At 40.0% G+C, this 12100-nt stretch overlaps 1 protein-coding gene across 3 annotated transcripts in view; it reads left to right on the top strand.

Moving 5' to 3' along the window:
* The window catches only part of FAM107B (family with sequence similarity 107 member B), a 215851-nt gene that overhangs the window by 178359 nt on the left and 25392 nt on the right, over positions 1 to 12100 (top strand). Inside the window, exon 1 of one of the 3 annotated variants that reach the window (XM_060192210.1) lies at positions 1812 to 1836. The exons of the other annotated variants lie outside the window; for them this stretch is intronic. The gene's annotated coding sequence lies outside the window, so the exon portion shown is untranslated. Of the gene's footprint in view, positions 1 to 1811; positions 1837 to 12100 lie in introns of those variants that run through there. 3 annotated transcript variants of the gene reach the window in all.

Raw genomic sequence — 12100 nt, 5'->3', positions numbered from 1 at the left:
CTGGTAAATTTATCTCCTGACTCAGCATCTTCTATGCATTAAAACACATAATAGGGTCATTTATTTCCCTTCATCTGTTCCTCTAACCAGATCCAGGAAATGGGACTTCAGATACCCATGGGATGGTTGATCTTATTCAAGCCTTGATGGCTGAGGAAGATTGTCATAAGATTATGGCACTGCACCTTCTCAGAATCAGGAGTTTGGAGTATGGCCTCTTTACAGGACCAGATCCACTGGATTCTAACTTGGCTCCTATGTTCACAGTGAGGGTGATTTAGTTTATTGGTACAGACCTTTCTAGGCTTTCTTTAACAAGGCTATGCTGGCCCCCCCCCCCCCCCTTTCAGATCTAGCTGATTGGTTGTATTCCTTTGTTGTTTTTAATTTGGAGAACTAGTGATTATGGGGATACTAAGCAATTTTTATAATAAAACCATCTAAGTGTAATATAAAACAAAGGGCTAAACTGCTAAATACCAATCTCAACAGGGTTGTTCACTGTTGCTATGACAACTCACTATTAAAGTTCAACATTTTTAGCTGACTTAACAATCATGCAATTATGTTATATATGCATATGTAATATATATAATGACCTGGCTCAGTAATTAGATGATGGAATATTGTCTGCAGGTGTTTTATCAGCTCAACGTGTTTTGGTTGTTTCTTTTTTTATTTATTAATTTTTTATTGGATAGAGACAGAGAGAAATTGAGAGAGAAGGGGGAGATAGAGAGGAAGATAGACAGAGAGACACCTGCAGACCTGCTTCACCGCCTGTGAAGCAACTCCCCTGCAGGTGGGAAGCCCGAGGCTGGAACTTGGATCCTAACCGGTCTTTGTGCTTTGCACCATGTGCACTTAACTTGCTCTGCTACCACCTGACTCCCGCTTTGGTTGTTTCTATCAGACACTCTGTTATTGTATCTGTGTACCCACGTTGGGGGAAGGAAGCAGAAGGGAGGTATTTGTCAATGTGGACAGGAAAGAAAAGAAAAATGTAACTCCATTTTGAAAGATTCTATCCACATGTATTAACTACTTGGTACTGGTACTTCCTGTTTCCAAAACTGTAGCTAATGCAACTCTGCCTGCATTGTAAGATTGTTTATTGCCTTCAGCAGAATTCCTGACATATTTGAGGGGCCTTCCTTCTCTTATTTCTGCCAGATCCCCAAGTCACGCTTCATCTTGCACCAGCACTGCTGACTGTTCTCTGTGCTGCCTCTGTGGTGAGGTAGAAGAGATCTATCTGGGTAAATAAATACAGCCCTGAAGATTATACCAGTGTTCATTCTCCTGCTGTGCTCTTAAGTCCCAGCACTCCTGGCACTCTCCTTGTCATTGTCTTGACTTTGAATTAAGCACAGACAACTTTGTCTTATAAACATTGACACTCACCTCCCTTCCTTTAGTAAATATACTTAAGGCTGGGTGTTGTATTACTCATGCATACCTCCAGCACTGATGAAACTTGCCTTATTTCCTCTGATCTTAGGGGAGGTAATTGTGTGGGACAGTGGGAGGGGATAATGAAAAAACCCATGAGAGTTTCTGACTCTAAACTGGTGACCTTTGCTGGTGGCAGCTTTGTCACTGGATCCTAGAGGTGATGAATTCATCTGAATGAAGAGAAGAATTGGGACTTTGATGGCCAACTGACTCCCCTCCTCCCCAAGCTTCGAATGAGTCAACCCGTGTTTGAATTCTAGCATTCCCATGACTAACCTATGAATTTGAGCAAGTTTCTTAGCTTCTCTGACTCTCAGATCCAGAGTACCACTTTAGTACATGCAGCCAGGGGTATCCAGTGAGGATCCTCTGCACTCTCAGGTATGCAAGTCCTGTGTTGTACCTGCTGAACTATTTTTTTCTGATTATTATCATTTTGGGTTATTTATTTAATTTTAATGTATTTATTTATAAAATGGACTGCTGAATTATCCCTCTCTCTTTTTCTCTCCCCCCCTTACCTCCAGGGTTATCGCTGGGGCTCAGTGCATAGACCCAACACTCCGTACCCCACCCCCCCCCTCAAATATTTATCTGACCACAAAGTTGAAGCTCTTGCTACTGTGCGACCCTCCCAGTTCAGTTCTGTTTCCCTTCCTCTTTCTTCTGGGGAGAATAAATGCATTACTTCTCTCACTGTGTTCTTCTTTTTCTGTGAGGTGTGGGGATAAATAGCCCTCAACTCTTTGGTTCTAGGTACATGGACAGGAGAATGGCCTATTCACAGTGAACTCTGAGTAGAATTTGTTCATAAATAAGAAAACATGCAAAAAAGTAACTTGCTGTATTAAGTGTATATACATATCATTTTTTAATAGGCAAAATGATTTTAAAGTTAAGTATGGATACACTATATGTCATAGTGTTTGTGGCTAAAGAAAGTATTGAAATTGCTTTAAAATAATTTTAATGAAGGGCGAGATAGGTTTTATGTGATCTCCGTTGTCTACCTTTCATGGTAGCAGGGAAAAAAAAGGCTCATCTAGCTATGAACAGATAGAATTCTCTAAGTAAGCTAATTTGTACTCCTTTTTTACATTCACATATAGAAAGGAGAGATTGAAGTTATTTGTTTTCCCTTTTGTTGCCCTTGTTGTTTTATATTGTTTTTGTAGTTATTATTATTGTTGCTATTGATGTCATCATTGTTAAATAGGACAGAGAGAAATGGAGAGAGGAGGGTAAGACAGATGGGGAGAGAAAGATAGACACCTGCAGACCTGCTTCACCTCTTGTGAAGCAACTGCCCTGCAGGTGGGGAGCCGGCGGCTGGAACCCGGATTCTTACACTGGTCCTTGTGCTTCGTGTCACATGTGCTTATCCCGCTGTGCTACCGTTCAACTCCTGAGGTTGAAGTTTCTTAATAGAGTAATGTTAATTTAAAGACAGAAGAGAAGAAGATGGATTCCACATCAGCAATCCTAGCCCAAATCAAAAATTACAGAAGGTCATGATTTTTAATTGTTTCCCATTTGGAAGGGAAGACTACAATTGGTACACAGTAGCTCATCCAACTTATGCTTTGATTGGAAGTTTTCAGGTGTCTTTCCTAGTCTTGGGAATGCTGCCAACTTTGTGGCAAATTTAAGTGAGTTAGGGCAGGCTCTTTCAAGCTGCATACATTAGTGGGTCATGAAATCAATTTAGTGGGTCATAACAAGCATTACAAAAATATGGAACAATGAAAATATCAGACTACAGCATGTCGTAAAGGTTTCTAGAAAATTCTATTTGAACTAATTTTAGCATGTATGTATATATTGGGTCACTGTGTGTAGAGAAGGTTGCAGATAGGAAAGTTGAAAGCCACTGATCTGAGGTATTTTAGAAAGTTGTCACTTTTAGAGCAAGTCTAAATGCATAGGAGGAAAGTAGTTATCATTGAAATTTAGGCGTGGTAATACAAAGATTTCCCCCCCCCCCCCAGATCACTATATATCTTACAAATGGACTCATAGATAAAATGAGGAAAATAAAGGTGTTAGTTTCTTTCTAAATTAGCATGCCACATATACAAGTGTGTGTAATTCTGTGCTATAAGCTGACTCAAAAATTGTTAAATTGTACTTTCAAATAGGCAGTCTTACTCAGTTTGACATTAGTAAGATTGCAAAACAGAGTAGAAATAGTTTTTTTCCAGATACTGTTCTTTGAACTCTGAATGGATTGAATTTTTCTTTTTTTCACAGTCTCAATTATTTCATGGCTGTTTGGCTACATTTTATGTTGACTAGATTAAACTAAGTAGATAAAACTACCCTATCGGGGGCTGGGTGGTATAAGCACAGCAGGTTAAGTGCACGTGGCGCAAAGCGCAAGGACTGGCATAAGGATCCCGGTTGGAGCTCCCGGCTCCCCACCTGCAGGGGAGTCTCTTTCACAGATGGTGAAGTTCACGTGAAGCAGGTCTTCGGGTGTCTATCTTTCACCCTCCCCCCCCCCCCCCCCCCCCCCCGTCTTCCCCTTCTCTTTCAATTTCTCTTTGTCCTATCCAACAACAATGACAGCAATAATAGTAACAACAACAATGATAAACAACAAGGGCAACAAAAGCAAAAAAATGGCCTCCAGGAGTAGTGGATTCATAATGCAGGCACCAAGCCCCAGCAATAACCCTGGAGGCAAAAAAAAAAAAAAAAAAAAAAAAAAACAAAGAAAGAAAAGAGAAACTACCCAAGCAGGCTTTTCAGATTAGTATTCTAGAGTCAGAAGGGGAGTAGTTTAAAATCATGATCTAGCTGTAATTTTTTTTTGCTGGAGAATTATTTTGTTGTATTTTAAACTATAATTGTTCTTCTATGTAATTGTTGTTCCGCTTTAAATAATTTTCTTTATAACCAGCAGTAAGTAAAGTATATGTTTAAATTGTGAAGGTATTGACCTGTCAGTTCTCTGTGTCCTTTTCATCTTAATTAAATTAACCAATAACTCCTATTTGTGTGAATTTTAAAAACGAAGCTGTTAAACTTCTAAATTTTTTGACAGAAACTTGGAAAGAAGTCAAAGCTGAAGGGACGTTTCTAGGTATTGATTCTTGAGTAAACAAATCCCACCACAGTACATAAATGAAAATATTTAATATTTAGTCCTTGGTTGACTTGAGGGAAAGAGAGGAACAGAGCTTTCCATTTCATGTGCAACTGGTGTTGGGTAGAAGTGAGCATCCTGCCCTGTTCTGTACTTAAATTAGCATTACTGCTTGTAGGATCTAAGTAGCTTAATAGATGTCTCAAGGCTTGGGGACTATATTGTAGTGTTACTAGATAATGATATCTTTGAATTGCTGGTGAGTAAACTGAGGGGAGATTGAGTGCCTCAAGTTAGTACTTGGGTTAAAATTCAGAATCACTGGTGTTCAAGCATGTGGGGACAGTAGTAGGTTTGAGTTGTAAAGCTTTGGGGGAGCAGTCATTAAATCTTTATTTTGTTGGGGTGAGGGAAAAAAGCTGATTTAGGATGAAAACTACAACATAAATGTGATATTGCAATAGTTATAAATCAAAACATCCTGTTTGAAAAAGATGAATGAAATCACTCAATTTCTATAGAATTGAAATTATGACTGATATACCTATTTCTGGTCACTAAAATTAAATGATGATTTCTTGAAGGCCTCTTAACTCCGGAAATATATGAATATTTATAATCTGGACTATTCTCTAAAAATAGTAAGTTTCATTTCCTTTCTATCAGAAGAAAGCATTCCAGACATTGTGGCACCCACATCTCATGGTTTAAATGTAGGCTCTTGCAAGTTTCCCTCTGACTATTTCTGGTCACACAGAAGTGGAAGGCATCATTGCAGCCTCGTAGGAGAGCAAATCCTGATTCTGTAATGAGTGTGCCTGTGAGTTGTGGGTGACCAGACTACTATTTATTATGGTCTCATAAAACTGGAGGTGCCTTGTTTTTGTTTCCCCATGTCATTGCAGACAGTCTGTGGGAAAATGGGAAGGCCTGGCATCCCTTAGACCAGTAAGCCTTGAAGAAAATTCAATTAATATGCAGAGTTCCAGTGGAGAAAGTTAAGAGTAGTGAGTTTACTCCTTGTTCCGGTGCTCACTGCCAATGTGTTTACATTTGAACTTCTGCCAGAACCCCCTTCTCTTAAAAAGGAAGGTTTTGTGTGGATGGATAAGCTCTGACTAAAAGGGTTTCTATTAAAGTTGCTTGTCTTTGTTGCTTACTGAAACTTTTCATTATAGATGCTGTGAGGACTAAACTCTCGTTCGAAAGAATACTGGCTGGAGTTTCCCTTTCAGCCTCAGAGCTGAGGTTCAGAGAAGCTAACTGACTTCACCCAGAGGGGCTCAATGAAGTATCAGGAGAGTGGGGCGGCTTTGAAGACAGTTGAATTGTGTATGTGTCTCAGTCCAGGCTGCCAAAATGAAATGCCATGAACTGGGTGGTGTAAACAATAGACATTTATTTCTCATGGAAAGTCCAAAGTCAAGGTGCAGGCTTATTTGGTTACTGATGTGCACTCTCTTCCTGGCTTGCAGATTCTTAATGTATCCTGAGAGATAAAGAGACTGAGGGGGTCTCTGTGTCTCTTTCTCTTACCAGTTTAGCCATGGCAACTCAACTCTCACTAACTTTATCTCATTTTCATCACCTCCCCAAAGGCCCACTTCCAAATACTGTGTGTGTGGGGGGGGGGGGGGAGGGAGGCTGTGGTTGCAGGGGGACTGGGGTGATAGCTTAACGATTAGGCCAAAATACTTTCATGCCTGAAGCACCAACCCTAGGTTCAATCCCTAGTACCATCATAAACCAGCATTGAGCAATGCTTTTATTTAAAAAAAAAAAAGGCCACAAATACTATTATGTTATGGGGGTGGGACATCAACATGAGAAACCACTAGTAATATATAACAGATTTCCTGACAGCCACTGTTCTGTGCTTAATCACTGCTGGGATGCCATATTCCCAGCAGGCTTTGCAGAGGTGATGGTCACTCACATTGCTTGGTTTTGACCAATGAGAGAAGTACTGCCAGGGATTTGTTTGTTTGTTACCAGAGCATTACTTAGCTTTAGTTTATGGTAGTGCTGGGGATTGAACCTGGGGCCTTTGGTTCTTCAGGCATGAAATCAGTTTGCATAAACATTATGCTGTCTTCCCTACCCCCTCTAAGGGACTTCTGAGAATATCTTCCCACTTAGGAGACTTAATCTGTGCAGCAAGATTGGCCATCTTCCTACTTACCCATCAACCTGCTTTTTGTAGGATGTTCAGAACTGTGGCTATAGGAAAAGCCCAGGCTCTTCATGACTCTACTGATCTTGGAAGCATACTTGGATAGTTTAATAACCAAGTATAGTCTGAGCTTCAAACAAGTCCCTATGGTTTCAGCCTCTTAGTCTGAGACTGCTTCTTATGTCCCTGAGCATCCACCTGATGCAGGGAAGCCATCCTCCTCATGGGGATGAAGGAGGTGCTGGCTTAAGAAGACCTTCCTCCAAGGACTCTAGGTACTTACTACCTTGTGGTGTACATGTCACCCTTTATTTATTATGCCTTTGTCTTTTCTACTTGGTGTGAATTAATAGACATTCCTGATAATGCTTGCTGGTCTCTAGATCTTTCTAGAACTTTAGGGCCTAACATTTGACTCATAGAGGAAAAACATAGACAGTGTTTAGCCACATAAGAGGTAGCTTTTGGTTCAGTCCTTGCTGGCAACTGTTGGCCTAGTATTTTTATTTATTTTTTATTGGGGAATTAATGGTTATCATTTGACAGTAAATACAATAGTTTGTACATGCATAACATTTCCCAGTTTTCCATATAACAGTACAACCTCCACTAGGCCCTCTGTCATCCTTCTTGGATCTGTATTCTCCCCCACACCCACCCCAGAGTCTTTTACTTTGGTGCAATATGCCAATTCCAGCTCAAGTTCTACTTGTGTTTTCTCTTCTGATCTTATTTTTCAACTTCTGCCTGAGAGTGAGATCATCCCATATTCATCCATTTCTGACTTATTTCACTTAACATGAATTTTTCAAGCTCCATTCACAATCGGCTGAAAATGGTGAAGTCACCATTTTTTATAGCTGAGTAGTATATATACCATAACTTGCTCAGTCACTCATCTGTTGTTGGTCACCTGGGTTGCTTCCAGGTTTTGGCTATTACAAATTGTGCTGCTAAGAACATATGTGTACACAGATCTTTTTGGATGGTTATGTTGGGTTCCTTAGGATATATCCCCAGGAAAGGAATTGCAGGATCATAGGGTAGGTCCATTTCTAGCCTTCTGAGAGTTCTCCAGACTGTTCTCCACAGAGGTTGGACCAATTGACATTCCCACCAGCAGTGTAGGAGGGTTCCTTTGACCCCACACCCTCTCCAGAATTTGCTGCTGCTACCTTTTCTGATGTATGACATTCTCAAAGGAGTGGAGTGGTATCTCATTGTTGTCTTTATTTGCATTTCTCTGACATTCAAAGACTTGGAGCATTTTTTTTATGTATTTCTCAGCCTTTTGGATCTCTTCTGTGGTGAATATTCTGTCCATGTCCTCTCCTCATTTTTGGATGGGGTTATTTGTTTTCTTGTTGTTGAGTTTTTGCAAGCTCTTTATATATATTTTGGTTATTAGCCTTTTGTCTGATGTATGGCATGTAAAGAACTCCCATTCTGTGAGAGGTCTCTTGGTTTGGGTAGTAGTTTCTTTTGTTGTGCAGAATCTTTTAAATTTTATGTAGTCCCATAGGTTTATGCTTGTCTTAGTCTTCTTTGTAATTGGATTCGTTTCATTGAAGATGTCTTTAAAATTTATTTGGAAAAGAGTTCTGCCAATATTTTCCTCTAAGTATCTGACAGTTTGTGGTCTAACATCCAAGTCCTTGATCCACTTGGAATTTACTTTTTTATTTGGTGTAATGTAGTGGTTCAGTTTCATTCTTCTGCATGTTTCTACCCATTTTTTCTAACACCATTTGTTGAAGAGACTCTGCTTTCCCCACTTAATAGTCTGGGCACCTTTGTCAAAGATTATATGTCCATAGGTGTGGGGGCTGACTTCTGGGCTCTCATTCTATTCCACTGGTCAGTGTGTTTATTCCTGTTCCAGTACCAAGCAGTTTTGATGACAATGGCCCTACAGTACAATATGAGATCTGGGAGTGTGATGCCTCTGGTTCTTTTCTTTCTTCTCAAGATTATTTTGGCAATTCTAGGTCTTTTCTGGTTCCAGATAAACATTATAGCATTTGTTCTATTCTCCTAAAAAATGTGGTTGGGATCTTGATGGGGATAGCATTAAATTTCTAGATGGCTCTGGGTAGTATATTCATTTTGATGATGTTAATTCTTCCAACCCATGAATATGGAATATCTTTCCACTTCGTTGTGTCTTTTTCAATTTCTTGAGTAGTGACTCATAATTTTCAGTATACAAGTCTTTCATTTCTTTGGTTAGGTTTATTCCTAGATATTTTATTGTTTTTGTTGCTGTAGTAAAAGGAATTGATTTCTGGATTTCTTCTTCTTCTAACTTAGTGTTTGCATAGAGGAATGCCACTGACTTTTGTATGTTAATTTTGTAGCCTGACACCTTACTATATTGCCTGATGATTTCCAAAACTTTTTGCAGGCGGTCTCGTATTTTTATTATGGTTGCAGTGTCCTCATAATACCAGCTATATGTTGTTCACAGAAAACCCATGAGATGTACTGAAGAGAGATAAGTATCAAAACAGACTTTAATTACATGTAGCTGGATTCTGTAAATAGTTGCTCTCCTGGGCTCAGTTAGAGCAAGGCAATCCTTCAGAGACACAGCAGAGGTACACCCAGTCCTCATATGCATTCTCTTTTGTCTCTCTTTTTTTTAAAAGAGGTTTCTATAATTTCTAAAATTCTGTATTTTTAGAGGGAGAGGCATCACAGGACTCACTGTTCCATCATTCATGTGGCTCCCCTGGTAGCATTCATAGTGCTTCCATGTGGTGTTGGGAACTTGAACCCAGGGCCCTACACATGGCATTATGTGTTTTACTTACGGAACCATCTCCTGGGGCTTCCCCCTCATTTTCATTTTATTTGCAGAAGTAGAAATCAAGTGAGACAATTCCTTATGATTGTGAAAATCATGTCATGGTGACCATTGTTTCTGACATAAAGATTTTTGTGAGTTGTATTTATAATTTAAAAAAGTAAAAGACTAAGGGGGCAGGGGAAGTGGCACACTGGGTTAAGTGCATATAGTACAAAGCAACGAAGCCCCTGACTCCCCACCTGCAGGGGGAAGCTTTACAAGCAGTGAAGCAGGTCTGCAGGTGTTTTCTCTCTCCCTCTCTGCCTTCCCCTTCTCAATTTCTCTGTCCTATCCAAAAAAAAAAAAAAAAAAAAAAAAGGCTATAGGAACAGTGGCTTTGTAGTGCTGGCAACAAGCCACAAGCCAAAGTGATAACCCTGCAGGCAAAACAAAACACAAAAGAAAGTAAGACTAAGTTCTCCATACAGAATCTATTACATTTCAAAAGGTTATTATATTATGTTGAGTGGTGGGGAATCAGAGCAATTAGTCCATAGAAACGAATCTGTTTGACCCACATTATGGTTGAAATGTAGCAGGTTGGGGATGAAGTGCTGTCATATGGTAGACTTACTAGCTGCCATTTGCCAGAATCCAGAGAAGTGACAAGTTGGGATTGAAATTTTGGATTTTTTCTCTCCTTCTGGAGATTCTTTCTGTTCTTCACACTTAGTAAGACGAAAGTATGTTAAATCTCATCTGCTATTCCTGCCTTCAGGTTGTTGACCTTTGTTTCAGCAAGATGAATATAGAGGAGTCCAGAATGTCAACGAATGCCAGAGGAGCCTGGGAATTCTCATGAAAAGGCAGAGTTGAGTTCATGCCGGTGCAGGATGAGTTGAAGGTGGGATTGTGTAGGGGAACCTGTGCAGAGTCAGGTGTAGTTATTATGAAATGGGCACAGCTCCTATTACAAACTGTTTGCTCAATATCTTGGAAAGAAAGTACAAAATCACCAGAAGTGATTGTAATATATTGTGTCATCTTGTCAATGGAGTTTTAATTATTTTTGTAGTGGCCTGTGGGCTCACAGGCTTCCCATTCTGAATATTCTTTCTGTCTTCATGGTAGTATAGGGGTTCAGTTGTCAGAGCTGATTTTTCACCAGTTATTTGATTTCTATTCTGAATATTGATACCTGAGGGAAGTTTTTTGTTTTTTTTTTTTTTTCCTCCAGGGTTATTGCTGGGGCTCAGTGCCTCACTACGAATTCATGGCTCCTGGAGGCCACTTTTTCCATTTTGTTGCCCTTGTTATTACTGTTGTTGCTGTTGTATAGGACAGAGAGAAATTGAGAGAGGAGGGGAAGACAGAGAGAAAGATAGACACCTGCAGACCTGCTTCACCGCCTGAGAAACAATCCCCACTACAGGTGGGGAGCTGGGGGCTCGAACCAGGCTCTTTACCCACTGTGCTACTGCCCTGCCCCCAGAAGGAAAGGTTTCAACTAGAGAAGGCGAGATGGTAAGTGGAATGTGTAGAGGATGCCAGAAGTCACTACATTGGAGTAATCACTTTTTTATTTTTTAACATTTAGTGTTCAATGCTAATATCTTAAGTAAGAACAAAAGGTGAATGTACCTGGGGCACTAGTTCAGCTGGTAGAGTATAGGATTTGCAGGCCTGAGGATCCAGATTTGCCACAGGTACAGAAGTAGCTCTGGTTTTTCTGTCTTTCTCATGTGAAACTATATCCCATATAAAATAAGTAAAGTAAATGTTTTTTCCTCCTAAGGCAAAATGCTTTTTTTGGTCTCCTGCCTTGAAAGGCTTTAGTTGAAGTCAACATGATGATTTTGTACTTTTCAGAAAGCTGGCAGGATATACAGACAGATAGAAATGTGGCGCTGTTGTGAAAATATAATTTAAATGTATTCATATTGTCTTCTAAGTTGCTATCTGATCAAGAGATAATGTTAATGGTGGTATTAATGATAGTTCTAAACACAGACCTCCAAATCATTAAGACAAAAAGGGAGGAAATCGATGGAGAAAATGCACATTATTGGAGTCAGAAGTGAGAGCAGCAGTGTGGGGTGGAGAAGGGTGTTTCCAGCCCAGACTTTTCCACCTTCTATGTAAATTTGCCTGGCCATTCATTTGTTCTGGGCTTCAGTTTCCTCTTCTGTAATAGCAATGCACTTGGACAAATGGTCACAGTACCACTTCTAAAATTTCTTTTATTTAAGTCCTATAGGAGATGGTATCCTCTTACGGAAATCTGTGGTGGCCAGATGGGCCAGGTCATAAACTTTATGGAATTATTGTTCAGCTCCTAAGGAGAGGGATATTTGAAGACTTTGAAAGCTAGTCCAACAGGAAGTTTTTTCTGGTCTGTGTGGATTCCTTCCTCTCAGGGGTGAATAGGCTGAAATCATCTGTCTTCCGTGCTTACCCGCTTCATGGTTTCCTGACATAAGTGGCTGAGGTGTTTATTTCTTATCAAATAACAGACACTAAAAGTGCCAGAGGAGGCCTCTCCCTGCAGGGGTATGTAGAACATAAAGTCTTAGCATCTGTTTGTAAAGGAACCCAA

The sequence above is a fragment of the Erinaceus europaeus genome, chromosome 6 (assembly GCF_950295315.1).
Source record: "Erinaceus europaeus chromosome 6, mEriEur2.1, whole genome shotgun sequence".
Lineage (NCBI taxonomy): Eukaryota > Metazoa > Chordata > Mammalia > Eulipotyphla > Erinaceidae > Erinaceus > Erinaceus europaeus.
The sequence above is the reverse complement of the archived record's forward strand: the minus strand, read 5'-3'. Positions and strand labels throughout refer to the sequence as shown.